The sequence below is a fragment of the Leopardus geoffroyi genome, chromosome C2 (assembly GCF_018350155.1).
Source record: "Leopardus geoffroyi isolate Oge1 chromosome C2, O.geoffroyi_Oge1_pat1.0, whole genome shotgun sequence".
Taxonomy (NCBI): domain Eukaryota; kingdom Metazoa; phylum Chordata; class Mammalia; order Carnivora; family Felidae; genus Leopardus; species Leopardus geoffroyi.
The window spans coordinates 33,179,560-33,198,614 of record NC_059333.1 but is presented as its reverse complement, the minus strand read 5'-3'; positions in this window follow the sequence as shown (position 1 = coordinate 33,198,614).

Genomic DNA, 19,055 nt, shown 5'->3' with positions numbered 1-19,055 from the left:
ACACACACCTGGTTATATATTGGTGGCAGATATGCCACACTGTGGCTTGACTCTATATTACGAAAATACTTTGTATTCCTACTTGGTACTGTGCTATTGTATTTTCTTGCCTTGGGTTTCATTTTTCTTTCTATTTTCATAACAAGGGACTTGTGAAAACTGAATAAATCATGGAGAATGAAGGAAATTTTTCATTCCACTAGAATACACAGCAGAAAAAGAGTAGCCTTTGCACCAGGCAAAGTGAGGGTGTGATTATCCCATTTGGAAACATGGGGAGATAATGACCCAACTAGGTTTGAGAGTAAACTAAAACCTTGGGAAAGGGTGCTCAGGAGGTAGTAGTGGTTACAGATTGCATCCTAATCACAGTGTAATTGTGTACAGGATGCCATTTCCTATCATGTCTCCAATACACTTAGCCAAACACTACACTTCCTGAAACGGAAGTAAGTCCATTTCGTTAAAGATCTGGTTTGAATTTATAAACGTATTTGCCAGGGCTTAAAATAAAAGATATTCATATTCTCTGATTTCCCAAAGACACTAAAGAACAGAGAAATAAACAATCATACTAGGGTCAGTAAATATGATCATTCAGTCTCTCATGTGTGCTAACATCACATTGGTCCCCAAACCACGAATATACAAAAGATTACACTTAAAAATTAGACCAAGGAGAGAATAAAAATCAGTGTCAACCAAAAGATAGTTGGAAAGATAAACAGAGTGGAATACATTTTAGAAAGTTTAGTTGATAAAATTAAAAGCAAGAAAAAACATGAGGGCAGCAAAATGGTATTTCCCAAACACTCAATATGTCAAATTTATCATTACCATTTCCACACTGTTCAAGCAGCTAGAGAAATCATATTCTTTACCAGGTAATATACTTCCTATTTACACTCACACAGTCTTATCATTGATTATGACAAAAAAATTAGTTCATCCTTTTTTGAACAAGAGATGTGTCCTTGATTTCTTTCCTATTCCCTAGAATACCAAGTACATAGACTGTGTTTAATAAATCCTTTCTGATTGACAGGTTTAGATGACTCTATCAGCATGGACCTATAGATTATGTGGCAGACTACGTAGACATTTGAGAATACGGTCAAGGGAGGTTGAAAAATCAATAGGAAAACTAGCACTTCCATTAGGAAATAAACAAACAAATAAAAAACACTGCTAAGCTCTTTCAGAATTGAGGTCCAAAGCTCTGGCATCCTGGGAAATTATTTTTTTGTTTGTTTACCAAAGAGATTTTGTTTTGAGGATGCTGTCAGTATGTGGTTTGCTTAGTTTTTGTTTTGTTTTGCTTCTCCTTCAAAGCTGGTTGATAACACATGAACTCTATCTCAGGATAACTGAAAGAAAAGAAAAAAAGAAAAAGAAAAAAAAAAGGAAGAGAAAACAGGAGAAGTTTCCTGATATCCCCTCACTAACTGAAATGGCTTTGGCTGTGACTGAGACCTGTGGGTCTTGACGCTATTCTCATTTACTGTGTCTGTCAACCCACAAGCCTTCATTCCTACTTGGACACATCTACATTTTCCTCAGTGATTACAGCATATCCCTTATAGTAGCCCGTGTGTTGCCTATGGCCTCTGAAGAATCTCAGAAAATGATGGCCCCTCCCTCATGACTTCTGAGAAAAATCCTCTAGCCAGCTAATTAAAAACCCAGATGCTGGCTGATTTTGTCGGTCTCCTCCCAAAGCAGGGAATACCATTGTAGTTGTATCTCTTGGCAGCCATAAACACAGTCCACATCCCAGATCAGACCCATGGTGCCTTCTCTCCACGTGCCCTATGTTGCTGAGGATTAGAATTATCATATCTAAACCATAATGATTTCTCCCAAGAAATTGCCAGCAGTTGAATTTTTTCTAATGAAACAAGACTTTAAAATAATCATTTAATCATTTTTATTAATGTTTTTATTCAAATCTCTTAGTTGCCTAAATATTTAAGTCCCAAGAATTAAAAAGCAATCATTTTCTCATATATAGGCTTTTAATCATCTCTTTCAAATATACAGAAGTTTTTCAGTCTAATTCTGTCTTTATCTGTAATCTTAACATTGACCCTACCCCAGGGATAGTGCAGTCTGACAATAGTAGACTGGTAGTCTCCTTTTTTGGATGAGTAAAACACTATCGTGTAATTGACCTAATGTCAAGAACTCTTTCTGTTGTAACTTGGTTACACAGGATATATAAGACAGACAAAGCTTTTCTCCTCAAAGAACATGGTAATTTATAAAGGTCTGTGGCATTGAGTAAAAAAGAAAAGAACTTTAAAGCCTTACATTTTAATTTCTAGCTATCTTTTAAACAATGTTTTCTCCATCCTGAGCAGTACCAGAACTCTCTACTTTACCATTTAAATATCTTATTATATACTTATAATGATAAATAAATCATAGGAATATGAAAAATAAATGCAATTTTCTAATTCAAAATAAAATCCCATTTTTATATTTGAAGAATGCTGGAAGCCAAATGAAAATTAATTTGTATTCATTAGTTTATTACAAAAATTTTTAATAGGTGTAGCCAAACAATAATGGAAATACTAGTGCATAAAATACTTACTATTAATTTTGCTGTACTTTTGCACACAACTTGTCATAACTGTTGCAACAGCAGTAAAGTCTTCAAAACGAATAATACAATAGCTAAATGACCAAAATAATAAAGGCAATTGTGGAGTAAAAGATATGATTTGAAAGTTGGATATGCAACTCTTGGATAATAAAGAGCTAACTGTAATTATTAGATGGGGTTTGGATATATGCTAAATCCATTTCATAATTATATTAGAAAGTGCAATTTCCAAATTATAGCTCCATCAGTTCAAGGTCATGGTCTATTTAATTATAACAATCCTCGTTTTAAGTGCTAATTCAATAAATAAAAGTATGTAAAGCTGAGAAATTTTACTGCCAAAATTGTGATTAAATATAAACTGATAAAATAATGTAATTGAAAATAATAACCATTTCTTTCATTTAACTAAGTGACTCAATAGAGCCTGAACTATGTATGCTCAGAGACAAAGGTTAGAATTATAAATTCACAAGACGTGGCACCTAATATTCTCCCTTGTCTCATTTCATCCAGCTGGTAGAAGACTGGCAGAACTCACTTTGAAACCTGCCTAAAGTTCTGGTAATAGTTCAGTAGTAGAGTGTTCAGATCACCCTAAGAAAAGCTTATGGAACACAAAAGTTAGATTTGGCTAAAGGCCAAAGAAATATTTTTCCTTTTGGGATTCTTGTTATGTGATTCTTCAAAATCTACATCTTACATCCTTCCTTGTGGCATTTTCCTCAACTCAAAGTATTGAATATTCAGTGAATCAAGATAGTGCTTACATTTTTATCATGGTAGGTTGCTGGTGTGTGTGTGTGTGTGTGTGTGTGTGTCCACATGCACACGTAATTTGAGAAATGTTAAGGGGAGTGCTCCATTCCACTTAAATCCTGGTGAACACTTCTGCCCTAACTTTTACTATCTTGTACAAGTCCTATAATTTCCCCAAATTGCATCGTTTTGGCAGGTTTTTTCCGGACATGCTTTTGTCCTCTTGGCCTTCTCTTTTAAGTTTCCTGATGCTTTGAAGTATCAACCCGTCATTTACCTCTTAGTTTTGGACTCACTCACAGTTCTCCAGTGACCTAACATGTTCATAGACTCTTCTTTGCTAAACTAACTCCCCTCTTCCTCAGGTGTCATGAAGCATCTCATGTTGCCCTACATGGGTGTAGTATCAACTTACTTACATATGAAAATGTAAATTTAAGGTTATTATGCATAAGACTTGAAGTAACACATTAAATGAAATTGATTGAAGCATGTTTCTTAACTTACATGCGTTTGTTTTGAAATTCATTAGATTGTAATTAATTTTACAAAATACGGGGAAAAGTCATATATTTATTAGGAAAGTCAAATTAATTTGTGAATTTTTTTAATTTGATTGTAAGACAACTGTAATTGTTTTCTTTTGTCACTGATCATTCCCTGTTTTGTCTAAAGTCGTGAGTTAGAGTTAGTACCAAATTACTTTTTTGGTACCAAAATTTTCCTCTACCCTAGAGGTCCTACCTGTCATTTTAAAAAAACCCCTTAGAGGGAGGAGCCAAGATGGCGGAACAGCATGGAAGCTTTTTGTGTGTCTCGCGTCCATGAAATACAGCCAGACCAACACTAAACCGTCCTACACACCTAGAAAACCGATTGGAAGATAAACACAACAATCTGCACAACCTGAACCACAGAATTCAGCAGGTACGCGACACAAAGAGCTAAACTTGGGGACCAAGAAGCCCCAAAAGGTAGAGGGTGGAGACTTTTGCAGGTGGAGAGAGGACGGAGACTGAGGAGGGAAAAGCACCCCTCCCCTAAAGCAGCTGGAGAGAAAGTGAAAATTGGAAACAGCCGCAGGGACTGAACTAAAAAGGGAGAAAGGAGAAAAGAGAAAGGAAAGGGTTTAAATTCCACTAAGACTGTAAACAAGGGGAGCGCAAAGGCTGCAATTCTGCAGCTCCATACCTGGCAGTGCTCGGGTGGGAAGGGCGAATCCCCAGGAGCAGAGTGGGGTCTGGGAGGTTCTCAGGCCACACGGGAACAGCGGTTCCACAGCTGGAAGGACGTTTGGTAGAGACTGTTGAAGCCACCTGGTCCCAGCAGACCCCAGAAGGCAGCCACATTCACTGGTGCTGGGGCAAGGTTGTTGAGGGTGAAGCCTGGTGCCCCATGAGTGTTACGATTTTCCATGGTCCTGAAACACTGAGGCTGCACTGTCTCGCGTTCTTTTTTGGGGGCAGGCTGGCACCTGGCCGCAGTCTCGGGGCACCGGCAGCAGCAGGGTTCAGCTGGTGTTCGTGGGTGCAGCCGACATTTGGCCATTGCTCATTCGGCCATTGCTCAGTGAGACCCTCCCGCAGAGGGGCGAAGCAGATCAAAGCTGCAAAAGGGGCCGGGGAAAACCGCCGCATCTGAGACAAAACTTGGGAGAGAGGTACTGCCTGGGGCCCAGTCACGGAGAGTGGAAAAGCGGGGAGTGGACGAGAGCTGAAGACGGAGGACTGGTGCGCCATTGCTGATCGGGGAGAACAGACTGGGTGGCTGGGTGCTGCCATTTTTCACCGCCCCCACGCATGCGCGTGCTCACCGATGAGCATGGCAAATCCACCCCAGTAGGCTAGCAGCGCCATCTAGGGGAGAGCGGAGCTGTTACACCAAGCCCTGCCCAACTGGGCCAACTTCGCTCTTCAAGAACAGAAACCTCACCACCGGCTTAATTTATGGACTGTAAAGAGCTACATGGACTGACCTCTAGGGGAAAACAAAGCAATTTCAGTCCTACTTCAATCTGTTAGGTTCATCTATTCAATATTTTTTCTCTCTTTTTCCTTTTTCTCTTTTACAATTATTTTTCTTGAATACAGAAACAGAAAAAACTGATTTTTATTTTCAATTTTTATTAAAAATATGTCTTTAATTTTTATTACTGTATTTTTTACTTTTTGTAAATGTTTTCAAATTCTACTTTACTTCCATCATTTTATTTTAGTCTACTTTAGTGTACTCACCTTTTCAAATTTTCAAACAATTTCTTTTTTTTCTTTCTTTTTCTTTTTTCTTTTTCATTTCTTTTCTTTTTCTAGAATGCAAAAGAGAAAAAATTCATTTTTACTTTCAATTTCTTTAAAAATATTTTTATTTAGTTTTATTACTATATATTTTGCTTTTATGTAATTTTTTCAAATTCTATCTTACTCCCATCATTTTATTTCAGTCTACTACAGTGTATTCACTTTTTCAAATTTTCAAACGATTTCTTTGTCTTTTCTTTTTTCTTTTTTTATTTTTTTCTCTTTTTCATTTCTTTTCTTTTTTATTAAATACAGAAAACAAAAAAAATCATATTTCTTTTTAATTTTTGTTAAAAATATTTTTCTATATATTTTTTCTATTATATTGTCTACTTTTGTGTATTTTAGTCTACTTTAGTGTATTCATTTTTTCAAATTCTCAAATGATTTCCATTTTTTATTCCCCCCCTTTTTTTTGTTTGTTTCCCTAATCTGTCAAACCACTTTCTACACCCAGACCAAAACACACCTAGGATCTAGCATCATCTCTTTGATTTGTGTGTGTGTGTGTTTTTAATTTTTAACTTTAATGTTTTTTTATTTTAATTTTTTTATTTCAATTTTTCTACCTCATTAATTCCTTTTCTCCCTTCAAATTGACAAAATAAAGGAATTCACCCCAAAAGAAAGAGCACGAAGAAACGACAGACAGGGATTTAACCAACACAGACACAAGCAAGATTTCTGAACCAGAATTTAGAATCACAATAATAAGAATACTAGCTGGAGTCAAAAATAGATTAGAATCCCTTTCTGCAGAGATAAATGAAGTAAAAAATAGCCAGAATGAAATTAAAAATGCTATAACTGAGCTGCAATCATGGATGGATGCAGCGGCGGCAAGGATGGACGAGGCAGAACAGAGAATCAGTGATACAGAGGACAAACTTATAGAGAATAACGAAACAGAAAAAAGAGGGAGATTAAGGCAAAAAAGCACAATTTAAGAATTAGAGAAATCAGTGACTCATTAAAAAGGAACAACATCAGAATCATAGGGGTCCCAGAGGAGGAAGAGAGAGAAATAGGGGTAGAAGGGTTATGTGAGCAAATCATAGCAGAAAACTTTCCTAACCTGGGGAAAGACACAGACATCAAAATCCAGGAAGCACAGAGGACTCCCATTAGATTCAACAAAAACCGACCATCAAAAAGGCACATCATAGTCAAATTCACGAAATACTCAGGCAAGGAGAGAATCATGAAAGCAGCAAGGGAAAAAAAGTGTCTAACCTACAAGGGAAGACAGATCAGGTTTGCAGCAGACCTATCCACAGAAACTTGGCAGGCCAGAAAGGAGTGGCGGGATATTTTAGGTGTGCTGAATCAGAAAAATTTGCAGCCAAGAATTCTTTATACAGCAAGGCTGTCATTCAAAATAGAAGGAGAGATAAAACGTTTCCCAGACAAACAAAAATTAAAGGAGTTTGTGACTACTAAACCAGCCCTGCAAGAAATTTTAAGGCTGACTCTCTGAGGGGAGAAAAGATGAAAAAAAAAAAAAAAAAAAAAAAAATATATATATATATATATATATATATATATATATATACCAAAAGCAACAAAAGATTAGAAAGGACCAGAGAACACCACCAGAAACTCCAACTCTACAAGCACCATAATGGCAATAAATTCATATCTTTCAGTACTCACTCTAATTGTCAATGGACTCAATGCTCCAATCAAAAGACATAGGGTAACAGAATGGATAAGAAAACAAGATCCATCTATATGCTGTTTACAAAAGACCCACTTTAGACCTAAAGACACCTACAGATTGAAAATAAGGGGATGGAGAACAATCTATCATCCTAATGGTCAACAAAAGAAAGCAGGAGTAGCCATACTTATATCAGACAATCTAGACTTTAAAATAAAGACTGTATCAAGAGATGCAGGGGCGCCTGGGTGGCTCAGTCGGTTAAGCGTCTGACTTCGGCTCAGGTCATGATCTCACAGTCCGTGAGTTTGAGCCCCGCGTTGGGCTCTGTGCTGACAGCTCAGAGCCTGAAGCCTGCTTCAGATTCTGTGTCTCCCTCTCTCTCTGACCCTCCCCCATTCATGCTCTGTCTCTCTCTGTCTCAAAAATAAATAAACATTAAAAAAAAAAAAAAGATGCAGAAGGGCATTATATCGTAATCAAGGGGTCTAGAGACCAAGAAGACCTAACAATTATAAACATTTATGCACCAAAGTGAGAGCGCTCACATATATAAATCAACTAATCACAAACCTAAAGAAACTCATCGATAGTAATACCATAATAGTAGGAGACTTCAACACCCCACTCACAGCAATGGACATATCACTAATCAAAAAATCAACAAGGAAACAATGGCTTTGAATGACACATTGGACCAGATGGACTTAACAGATATATTCAGAACATTTCATCCTAAAGCAGCAGAATATACATTCTTCTCCAGTGCACATGGAACGTTCTCCAGAATAGACCATATACTGGGACACAAATCAGCCCTAAGTAAGTACAAAAAGATCGAGATCATACCATGCATATTTTCAGACCACAATGCTATGAAACTCGAAATCAACCACAAGAAAACATTTGGAAAGGTAACAAATATTTGGAGACTGAAGAACATCCTACTCAAGAATGGATGGGATAACCAAGCAGTGTAAGAAGAAATTAAAAAGTATATGGAAGTCAATGAAAATGATAGCACCACAACCCAAAACCTCCGGGATGCAGCAAAGGTGGTCATAAGAGGAAAGTATATAGCAATCCAGGCTTTCCTAAAGAAGGAAGAAATATCTCGGATACACAACCTAACCTTACGCATTAAGGAGCTGGAAGAAGAACAGCAAATAAAACCCCAAACCAGCAGAAGCCAGGAAATAATAAACATTAGAGCAGAAATTAATGGTATCGAAACCAAAAACACAGAACAGATCAATGAAACCAGAAGGTGGTTTTTGAAAGAATTAACAAAATTGATAAACCATTAGCCAGTCTGATCAAGAAGAAAAAGGAAAGGACCCAAATAAGTAACATCAAGAATGAAAGAGGAGAAATCATAACAATAAAATAAAAACAATAATCAGAGAATATTCCGAGCAATTATATGCCAATAAAATGGGTAATCTGGAAGAAATTGACAAATTCCTAGAAACATATACACTACCAAAACTGAAACAGGAAGAAACAGAAAATTTGAACAGACCCATAACCAGTAAGGAAATAGAATTAGTAATCACAAATCTGCCAAAAAACAAGAGTCCAGAGCCAGATGGCTTTCCAGGGGAATTCTACCAAGCATTTAAGGAAGAGTTAACACCTATTCTCTTGAAAAAGTTCCAAAAAATAGAAATGGAAGGAAAACTTCCAAACTCTTTCTATGAAGCCAGCATTATCCTGATTCCAAAGCCAGACAGAGACCCCACTAAAAAGGAGAACTACAGACCAATTTCCCTGATGAACATGGATGCAAAAATCCTCAACAAGATATTAGCCAACTGGATGCAGTAATACATTAAAAAAATTATTCACCACAACCAAGCGGGATTTATACCTGGGATGCAGGGCTGATTCAATATCTGCAAAACAACGTGATTCATCACACCAATAAAAGAAAGGACAAGAACCATATGATCCTCTCAATAGATGCAGAGAAAGCATTTGACAAAATACAGCATCCTTTCTTGACAAAAACCCTCAAGAAAGTGATGATAGAAGGAGCATACCTCGAGATCATAAAAGCCATATATGAACGACCCAATGCTAATATCATCCCCCATGGGGAAAAACTGAGAGCTCTCCTCCTAAGGTCAGGAACAAGATAGGGATGTCCGCTCTTGCCACTGTTATTCAACATAGTATTGGAAGTCTTAGCCTCTGCAATCAGACAACACAAAGAAATAAGAGGTATCCAAATCAGCCAGGAGGAAGTCAAACTTTCAGTCTTCTCAGAGGACATGATACTCTACATGGAAAACCCTAAAGATTCCACCAAAAAACTGCTAGAACTGATTCATGAATTCAGCAAAGTTGCAAGATATAAAATCAATGCACAGAAATCAGTTGCATTCCTATACATCAACAATGAAGCAACAGAAAGAGAAATCAACGAATCGATCCCACTTACAATTGCACCAAAAAACATAAAATACCTAGTAATAAATCTAACCAAAGAGGTGACAAATCCATACACTGAAAAGTATAGAAAGCTTATCAAAGAAATTGAAGACACAAAAAAAATGGAAAAAGATTCCATGCTCCTGGATAGGAAAAACAAATATTGTTAAAATGATGATACTACCCAAAGCAGTCTATGTATTCAATGCCATCCCTATCAAATTAACACCAGCATTCTTCACAGAGCTAGAACAAATAATCCTAAAATTTGCATGGAACCAGAAAAGACCCCAAATAGCCAAAGCAATCTTGAAAAAGAAAACCAAAGCAGGAAACATCATAATCCCAGACTTCAAGCTATACCACAAAGTTGTAATCATCAAGACAGTATGGTACTGGCACAAGAACAGACACTCACATCAATGGAACAGAATAGAGAACCCAGAAATGGACCCACAAACGTATGGCCAACCAATCTTTGACAAAGCAGGAAAGAATATCCAATGGAATAAAGACTGTTCTTTAGCAAGTAGTGCTGGGAAAACTGGACAGTGACATGCAGAAGAATGAACCTGGACCACTTTCTTACACCATACACAAAACTAAACTCAAAATGGATGAAAGACCTAAATGTAAGACAGGAAGCCATCAAAACCTGTGAGGAGAAAGCAGGCAAAAACCTCTTTCATCTTGCCCGCAGCAACTTTTTAGTCAACACGTCTCCAGAGGCAAGGGAAACAAAAGCAAAAATGAACTCCTGGGACCTCATCAAAATAAAAAACTTCTGCACAGCAAAGGAAACAGTCAGCAAAACTAAAAGGCAACTGACAGAATGGGAGAAGATATTTGCAATGACATATCAGATAAAGGGTTACTATCCAAAATCTACAAAGAACTTATCAAAATCAACACCCAAAAAATGAATAATCCAGTGAAGAAATGGGCAAAAGACCTGAATAGACACTTCTCCAAGAAGACATCCAGATGGCCAGCTGACACATGAAAAATATGCTCAACATCACTCATCATCAGGGAAGTGCAAATCAAAACCACAATGAGATACCACCTCACACCTGTCAGAATGGCTAACATTAACAACTCAGGCAACAACAGATGTTGGTGAGGATGCGGAAAAAGAGGATCTCTTCTGCATTGTTGGTGGGAATGGAAGCTGGTCCAGCCGCTCTGGAAAACAGTATGGAGGTTTCTCAAAAAACAAAAAATAGAACTACCCTATGACCCAGCAATTGCACTACTAGGCATTTATCCAAGGGATACGGGTGTGCTGTTTCAAAGGGACGTATGCACCCCATGTTTATAGTGAAAGTATGGAAAGAGCCCAAATGTCCATCGATGGATGAATGGATAAAGAAGATGTGGTATATATATACACACACACACACATATACATACAATGGAGTATTACTAAGCAATCAAAAAGAATGAAATCTTGCCATTTGCAACTACGTGGATGGAACTGGAGGGTATTATGCTAAGTGAAATTGGTCAGTCAGAGAAAGACAAAAATCATATGACTTCACTCATATGAGGACTTTATGAGACAAAACAGATGAACATAAGGGAAGGGAAACAAAAATAATATAAAAACAGGGAAGGGACAAAACAAAAGAGACTCATAAATATGGAGAACAAACTTAGGGTTGCTGGAGGGGTTGTGAGAGGGGAGATGGGCTAAATGGGTAAGGGGCATTAAGCAATCTACTGAAATCATTGCCTCACTATATGCCAACTAATTTGGATCTAAATTTTTAAAAATAAAAAATAAAGTTAAAAAAAAAAAAAACCCTTACTACAACCTTTATCTTGGCTCATTTCCCAGGCCCATGTATCTTCTGTACATTGCTGCAGTTAATTACTTATGTTTTTTATTTGATGGTTATCTCTGCCAACTCCATTACTTATTGCTAATTCTGAAATGCTATGATATAAAGCATACATGTCACTTTCCCCAAGGTCACTGCTAGTGTTGGATCCATTTGCTCCATATCTTATCTGGTAACTTTGGTAACGTTTCTAAACGGATAATGCTTCATGCTATTGAGATTTTATTTGAATAAGTTTTGTCATTCAATTTATGCTGCCTCTTTTGAGTGTGTCATTATTTTACGCTATAATTTTAAGAACTGCAACTCTGGGGCGCCTGGGTGGCGCAGTCGGTTAAGCGTCCGACTTCAGCCAGGTCACGATCTCGCGGTCCGGGAGTTCGAGCCCCGCGTCAGGCTCTGGGCTGATGGCCCAGAGCCTGGAGCCTGTTTCCGATTCTGTGTCTCCCTCTCTCTCTGCCCCTCCCCCGTTCATGCTCTGTCTCTCTCTGTCCCCAAAATAAATAAACATTGAAAAAAAAAATTAAAAAAAAAAAAAAAAAAAGAACTGCAACTCTTTGGAGCACCTGGGTGGCTCAGTCAGTTAAGTGTTCAACTTTGGCTCAGGTCATGATCTCATGATCTCATGGTTTGTGGGTTTGAGCCCCTCATTGGGCTCTGTGCTGACAGCTCAGAGCCTGGAGCCTGCTTCAGATTCTGTGTCTCCCTCCCTTTCTCTGCCCCTCCCCCACCAGTGCGCGCGCTCTCTCTCTCTCTCTCTCTCTCTCTCTCTCTCTCTCCCTCTCAAAAATAAACATTTTATTATTATTTTTTATTTAATTATTTTTTTAATATTTTTTTAATATTTAAAAAATATTTCAACACTTTGAAACATACCAATTCAAGAACAAAATAATGTTTACCCTAAGAATCATAGTTGTGATTTTTCCTAATACTTTTGCTACTTACCATTAATATTTATTGCATATGCCCCCTTTTTTCTTAAAGAAAACAGCAATTATATTTATCCTGACTACAATATTATGTTCTATAAACGTGGTTTTCTTCAACTTTCCATTTTTGACATTTAACGATCTAGTAGTAGGATTATTCAGCTTTCCCTGGGAGGATTAAGGTTAGGGTTAGGATTAGGGTTAGGGTTAGGGTTAGGGTCAAGCTAATTAAGTTTTTTAAAATTTATATACACACTTTTAAAATAATTTTACATAGAAGTTATTTTGGATGATGTATAATCAAGATTGAATGATCTAGGGACAAAAAGAATTCCCAAGCTCACCCATTCCCCATCTATACTTTCATATTGTCAAGGTATACCTCTATTTGCAGCATAGAAGTGTATGTGTCTACATACATATGCATGATTTACCTATGTGTGTATTATGTGTGTAAGTATCTGAAAGTGGGAAAAGATAAATGAGAGAGAAAAGGACAATCAAAAAAAAAATAGCATAGCACCTTAGTTCTGCCAGACTCAATGTTTTGGATTTGAGTACAGATGGCATAAAGCTCTTTTCATGAGAGCTTTTATGAGATTGACAGTAGGAGCAGTCTGTTTTAAGCCTCAGGTAACTACCCTGGACTGAATTTTTGTGCACCCCCCACCCCCGATTCCACCAAATTCCTATTTTGACATCCCAACCCCCATGTAATTATATTTGGAGTGCAGACCTTTATAGAGGTAATTGTGGTTAATGAGGTCATAAGGATGGGGCCCTAATGTGATAAGATCCATGTTCTTATAAGAAGAAAAACTGGAAAGCTTGCTTGCTCTCTGTCTTTACATCAGGTGGGGTCACAGAAAGAAGGTGGCTGGTCTTCTGCAAACCAGGAAGAAGACTATCATCAGGAACCAAATCACTGGCACCTTGATCTTAGACTTCCCAGCTCCAGAACTGAGAGGTATAAATTTCTGTTAATCTACTTAGTCTATGGTATTTTTGATATAGCAGCCTGAGCTAAGATAGTAACAAAGACTGCAAGGCACCCTGGTCTATCAGTTGGTTTAGCCTCCAACTCTTGATTTCAGCTCAGGTCATGATCTCATGATTCATGAGATCAAGCCCCACATCTGGCTCTGCACTGACTGTCTGGAGTCTGCTTGGGATTCTCTGTATCTCCTCTCTCTCTGCCCCTCCCTTGCTCATGCTCTCTCTCTCTTTCTAAGTAAATAAAGAAAGAAACATTTTTTTTTTTTTAAAGAATGCATTTGGGAAAAGGGATCCTGCTTGTATTTCTGGAATGGATAACAGCTTGACTCCAGGGCACAGAGGACTGAAACAGTACAGGACAGTACCCTTAAAGGGTACATCTGACACTTAGGGTTGTACCACAGTGGGGTCACAGGAGCAAGGAGAACAGGCAGAGAAGCAATGCTATTTTCATCTAGGACTCTGCCAGCCCAGGCACAGGCTAGTCTCACTCTGCCCGTATGTTTTTGACAACAAAATTTAGTGGGTATTACCAGGGCAGGAGAAAGTATAAACTCATTCTTGAGTGCAGTTGACACACTTCCCTTCTCAAAGGCTTCTAAGAGGAGGTGAGGAAAGAGTTTCCGAAGCCGTGGAGTTATGAGATGAGAAGTTCCCAATATGTGAGGATTAATCCACTTCTGCTCACATTACTTCTAATAATGTCTGAATTAAATTGAATTCTACAGTGTTCTTAATTTGTCCCTTAAAAATGGATAGTTGATTGACATTTATAACATCTTTCAAGGTTATTAGATAAAGAGCTCATCTAGACACTCACTTGTTTTAATCATTTGGACTTTAAAATTGCAGTCAAATCAATTTACTTGTAGACTAAGGTCTCCTCCACCTCTAAGATTCAATATCTGACATTCTCTGGAGAAATGACAATAAAATTTTAATACAAATGCATTTTAAAATGAGTATTGATAGTTTTAAGATAATTTAAAACAATGTTTAACGCATACTAGGGACATTCTAAATATATTTTGCATAATTTGTTATATGAATGCTCAGGTAATTCACTTTTTAAAGTACACCGATTTTTTTTTTACTTCTTTGCTTAACCCTTTCACACTTTAGCCTCCCCAACTTCAATCCTCATAAACTTTTTAAACTACTGCTTAAGCATATTTTCATATAATTTTTCTCCAGTTCTGTATAATTATACACATATATATAGGCATATGTTTACATACCATATATACGTATAATGTATGTATGTGTGTGAATATCATGAATATATAAGATACCATATATGAAAATCTTGATATTTTTTCCTTGTAAGATGGGAAAACACTGTACAAACTCCTCTATTAAAATTACTTTTTCCTACTTAACAATCCTTATGGTTATGTCTTTGATTAAATGAAGGTTTCAGAATTATTTTCAAAAGTTTTATTTTTGTATTTTTTATTGGAGAGAGCGATAGCACATGAGATGGGGAGAGGGGCAGAGGGAGAGACAGAGAAAGAATCCTAAGCAGACTCCAAACTCAGTGCAAAGCCCCACACGGGGCTTGATTCCATCACCTGAGTGGAAATCAAGGGTCAAATGCTCAACCGACTGAGCCACCCAGACGCCCTTCAAAATTGTTATGTTTTAAATGGTTTTGGGGCACCTGGGTGGCTCCGTCAGCTGAGAGTCCATCCGACTCCTCAGGTCATGATCTCATGGTTCCTGAATTTGAGCCCCGCAGAGGGCTCTGTGCTGACACTGGGGAGCCTACTTGAGATTCTCTCTTTCTCCCTCTCGCTGCCCCTCCCCTGCTCATGCTTTCCCTCCCTCTCTCTCTCTCACACAAAATATAAATAAATAAATAAATAAATAAATAAATAAATAAATAAATAAACAAACAAACAAACAGACAAACAAAATTGTTTCATAATATGGCAATTTGTAGCTCTACCATAATTTTTTCAATTACATGATTTGTACAGTCCACTTTGGTTTGGTTTAGTTTTTTTCTTGTTTTTTTTTTTTTTTTTTTTTTTTTGCCAGCAAAAATAATTCTTCGGTACACATTCCTGGATCTACATTCCCTCTTATTTTTATTTTTCTGAGAGTGCTAGGTTTACTAGAAAAAGGTTTGCTTTGTGGAAGGATATTTGTAATTTTAATTTTATGGATAATGACAGATTGTTTTTTCAGAAATTATTGCTAGTAGCACCCGTGGTATGGAAGAGTATTGTTTTCTAAAAGCCCTGGTAGAAATAGGATATACTGGATCTTTTATTTCTCAGTGAAGTCTGTCATAGTTTTACATGTATTTATTGTGCTATGATTTAATTTTCTGTGAAAAACTGCCTCATAAGCATTGAGCATTTTTCTATTAGATTGTTGTGCTTCTTTTATGAATTTGTAAGAGCTCATTGCTGACTAAAAGTAGGAACTTCCTCTGAGAAGATTTCTGTAAATTATTAAAATTAAAAATATACACATATTGCATTTTATAGTACTATATTTATAATACATAACCTGAAACATTTTAACACATTAAATGAAAAAAAAATTGGCATGTTTTCTGATAGGCACAATCAATCTAATTAGGTTTTATTATATGTAAGCAAAATTTAAGAAAATCATGTAATGTGTTCGCTTTTGTCCTTCCGATAAATGTACCAAATTGTCAGATAAACTGAGCCATTACTGGCCATTAATGCATGAATTGTCTTCTCCTTTATAATTTTACTCTTCATAGAGACAAAAAAAAAAAAAAAACAACAATAAGCAGAATAGTTCATTTCAGGTAGCGTGTCAAATTAATTCTGGAAACTACTATTCTCAAACTTCTACAATTGTTAGATAAAACACTTGTTTCTGTTCCTGATTTTATTTTATTATTATATTTTATTTCAGTATAGTTGACACAAAGTGTTACATTAGTTTCAGGGGTACAAAGTGATGATTCAACATCTCTATACATTATGCTGTGCTCACCACAAGTGTAGCTACCAGCTGTCACCATACAGCTCTATTACAACACCATTGACTATGTCCCCTATGCTGTGCCTTTCATCCCCGTGGCTTACTCATTCCGTAACTAGAAGCCTGTATCTCCCACTCCCCTCCACCCATTTTGCCCATGCCCTTGCCCTCTTCCCTCTGGCAACCATCATGTTGTTCTCTGTACTTGTAGGTATGATTCCACTTGTTTCTTTGTTTATTCATTTGTTTTGTTTTGTTTTGTTTTTGGTTCCACACATTAACTAAATGATACAGTATTTTTCTTTCTCAGTATGCTTTGTTTCACTTAGCATAGTATATTCTAGGCCCATCCATGTTGTCACAAATGGCAAGATCTCATTCTTTTTTTTTATGGCTAATATTTCTCTCTCTCTCTCTCTCTCTCTCTCTCTATATATATATATATATATATATATATATATCCATTCATCTATTGATGGCCACTTACATTGCATCCATATCTTAGCTATTGTAAATAAGGCAACAATAAACGTAGGGATACATACATCTTTTTGAACGGAAGTTAAATACAAAAATATCATACGATCCAATAACTGCATCACTAGGTATTTACCCAAAGAAGTTGAAAACACTAATTCCAAAAGATACATGGATAAAGCAATTTAAAGAAAACATTTAAAATTCATTTCTGAACTGGCAAGAAAGAAGAGAAATTGTCAGAGACTTAACACAATAAGAAAGCCAGAGTCCAGAGAGGCGAGTGTTCAGGCAAGTAACTGTCACTTCCCAGTAACCTAAACTTTAGAATGTAATGGAACACTTTTGGGGAACAAGACAAAGGCTGAGGAACCCAAAACTGGAAACTTAAATCAGAGAACTCTTGAATAAAACCGAACTCCAAATGTGACATGAAGAGTTTAAAATAGAAAAAAAGAATCTGCCTTGTCAAGGGAGAAGAAAACTTGTTTCACTGAATCTGAGCTCTGGATGGTAGGGGACAAGGTCTTCCTTGAAAATTCCCATCCAAAGAATGATGTCCATGGATGGAGTACATGTGTCATTCAGTCGGTTAAGCATCCGACTTCAGCTCAGGTCAGGAACTGGCTTCCAACCTGGAGTGGGGCTCTGTGCTGACAGCTCAGACCCTGGAGTCTGCTTCAGATTCTGTGTCTCCCTCTCTCTCTCTACCCCTCCCCCAATTATGCTCGTTCTCTCTCTTTTTCTCTCTTTCTTTTTCTCTCTCAAAAATAAATAAATAAACATTAATAAAACAAAGAATTATGTCCAAGGAGAAAAGTAAAAACAAAACAAAACAAACACCTGCATTTGGAGGCAGGATAATTAGTATTATACCATATGATTATTTAGCGTGATCTTAAGCTGGCTTCAAAAAATCCACATGTCTCAGGTTACTCATCTCTCACATCAGAAAAATACCATCTTTTGGGGGAGCCTGGTGGCTCCATCAGTTAAGCCTCCAACTCTTGATTTCAGCTCAGGTCATGATCTCACAGTTTGTGAATTTGGAGTTGGAGCCCCATATTGGGCTCTGCACTGACAGCGTGAAGCCTGCTTAGGATTCTGTCTCCCTTTCTCTCTGCCTCTCCCCCACTCACTCTCAATCTCTCTCTCAAAATCAATAAACAATAAAGTTCAAAAAATTATTTAAAAAAAATAAAATACCATCTTTTTTGGTAACTAATTTCAAGTTACAGAGAAGCTACTTGTTTCAAAGTACAAGTAAGATCTTACAGATACAACACTAAATCTATAACAAATTATTCAAATGTAAAATTATATGAGTATTCATACAATACACCTTTAATTAGAATCTCTGACAATTTCTATTTTTAACTGATGGCAGTTATGCCTGTAGTTTGAATTTTTATTTTTATATAATTTCAAACTTAGGGAAAATTTTCAGGACTAGCACAAAGAACAATGGTATATTCCTTATGGAGATTCACCACTTGTTAACTTTTTCATCCTTTTAAGTGTCTCTCTGTTTCTCTAGCTCTCTCTCCCATCCTCTCCTCCCCCCATTCACATTATCGAAATTTGAAAATTTAGCCATGACATTACCTAATTTATTGCCTAATATTACCTAATCCAGAGGTCAAGGTGAATTGTTTTCGATTGTACTTAATAGTTATTTTGTCCTAGTCTAGCATGCAATTCAGGATAACATCACATTTAAGAACCATGTTGTTTTAGTCTTCTTTAATTGGATTGTTGTGTGTGTGTATGTGTGTGTGTGTGTGCATGTGCATGTATTTTGTGTGTGTGTGTGTGTGTGTGTGTGTGTGTGTGTGTGTGTGTGAGTGTTGACATTTTAAAAAGAGTACAGCCAGATTTTGTGAAATAGTTCCTCAATTTAAGTTTGTCTTTTGTTTCATCATGATTAGGTTCGGGTTATCAATTTTAAAGGAAATGTCACAAAAGTGATATTGTGTCTTATCTGTGCATCAAGCACATCAGGAGACACATAATTTTAGTTTGTTCTAGTATTGATTATGTCAACATTAATCACTTGGACAAGGTAGTGTCTCCTAGGTTTCT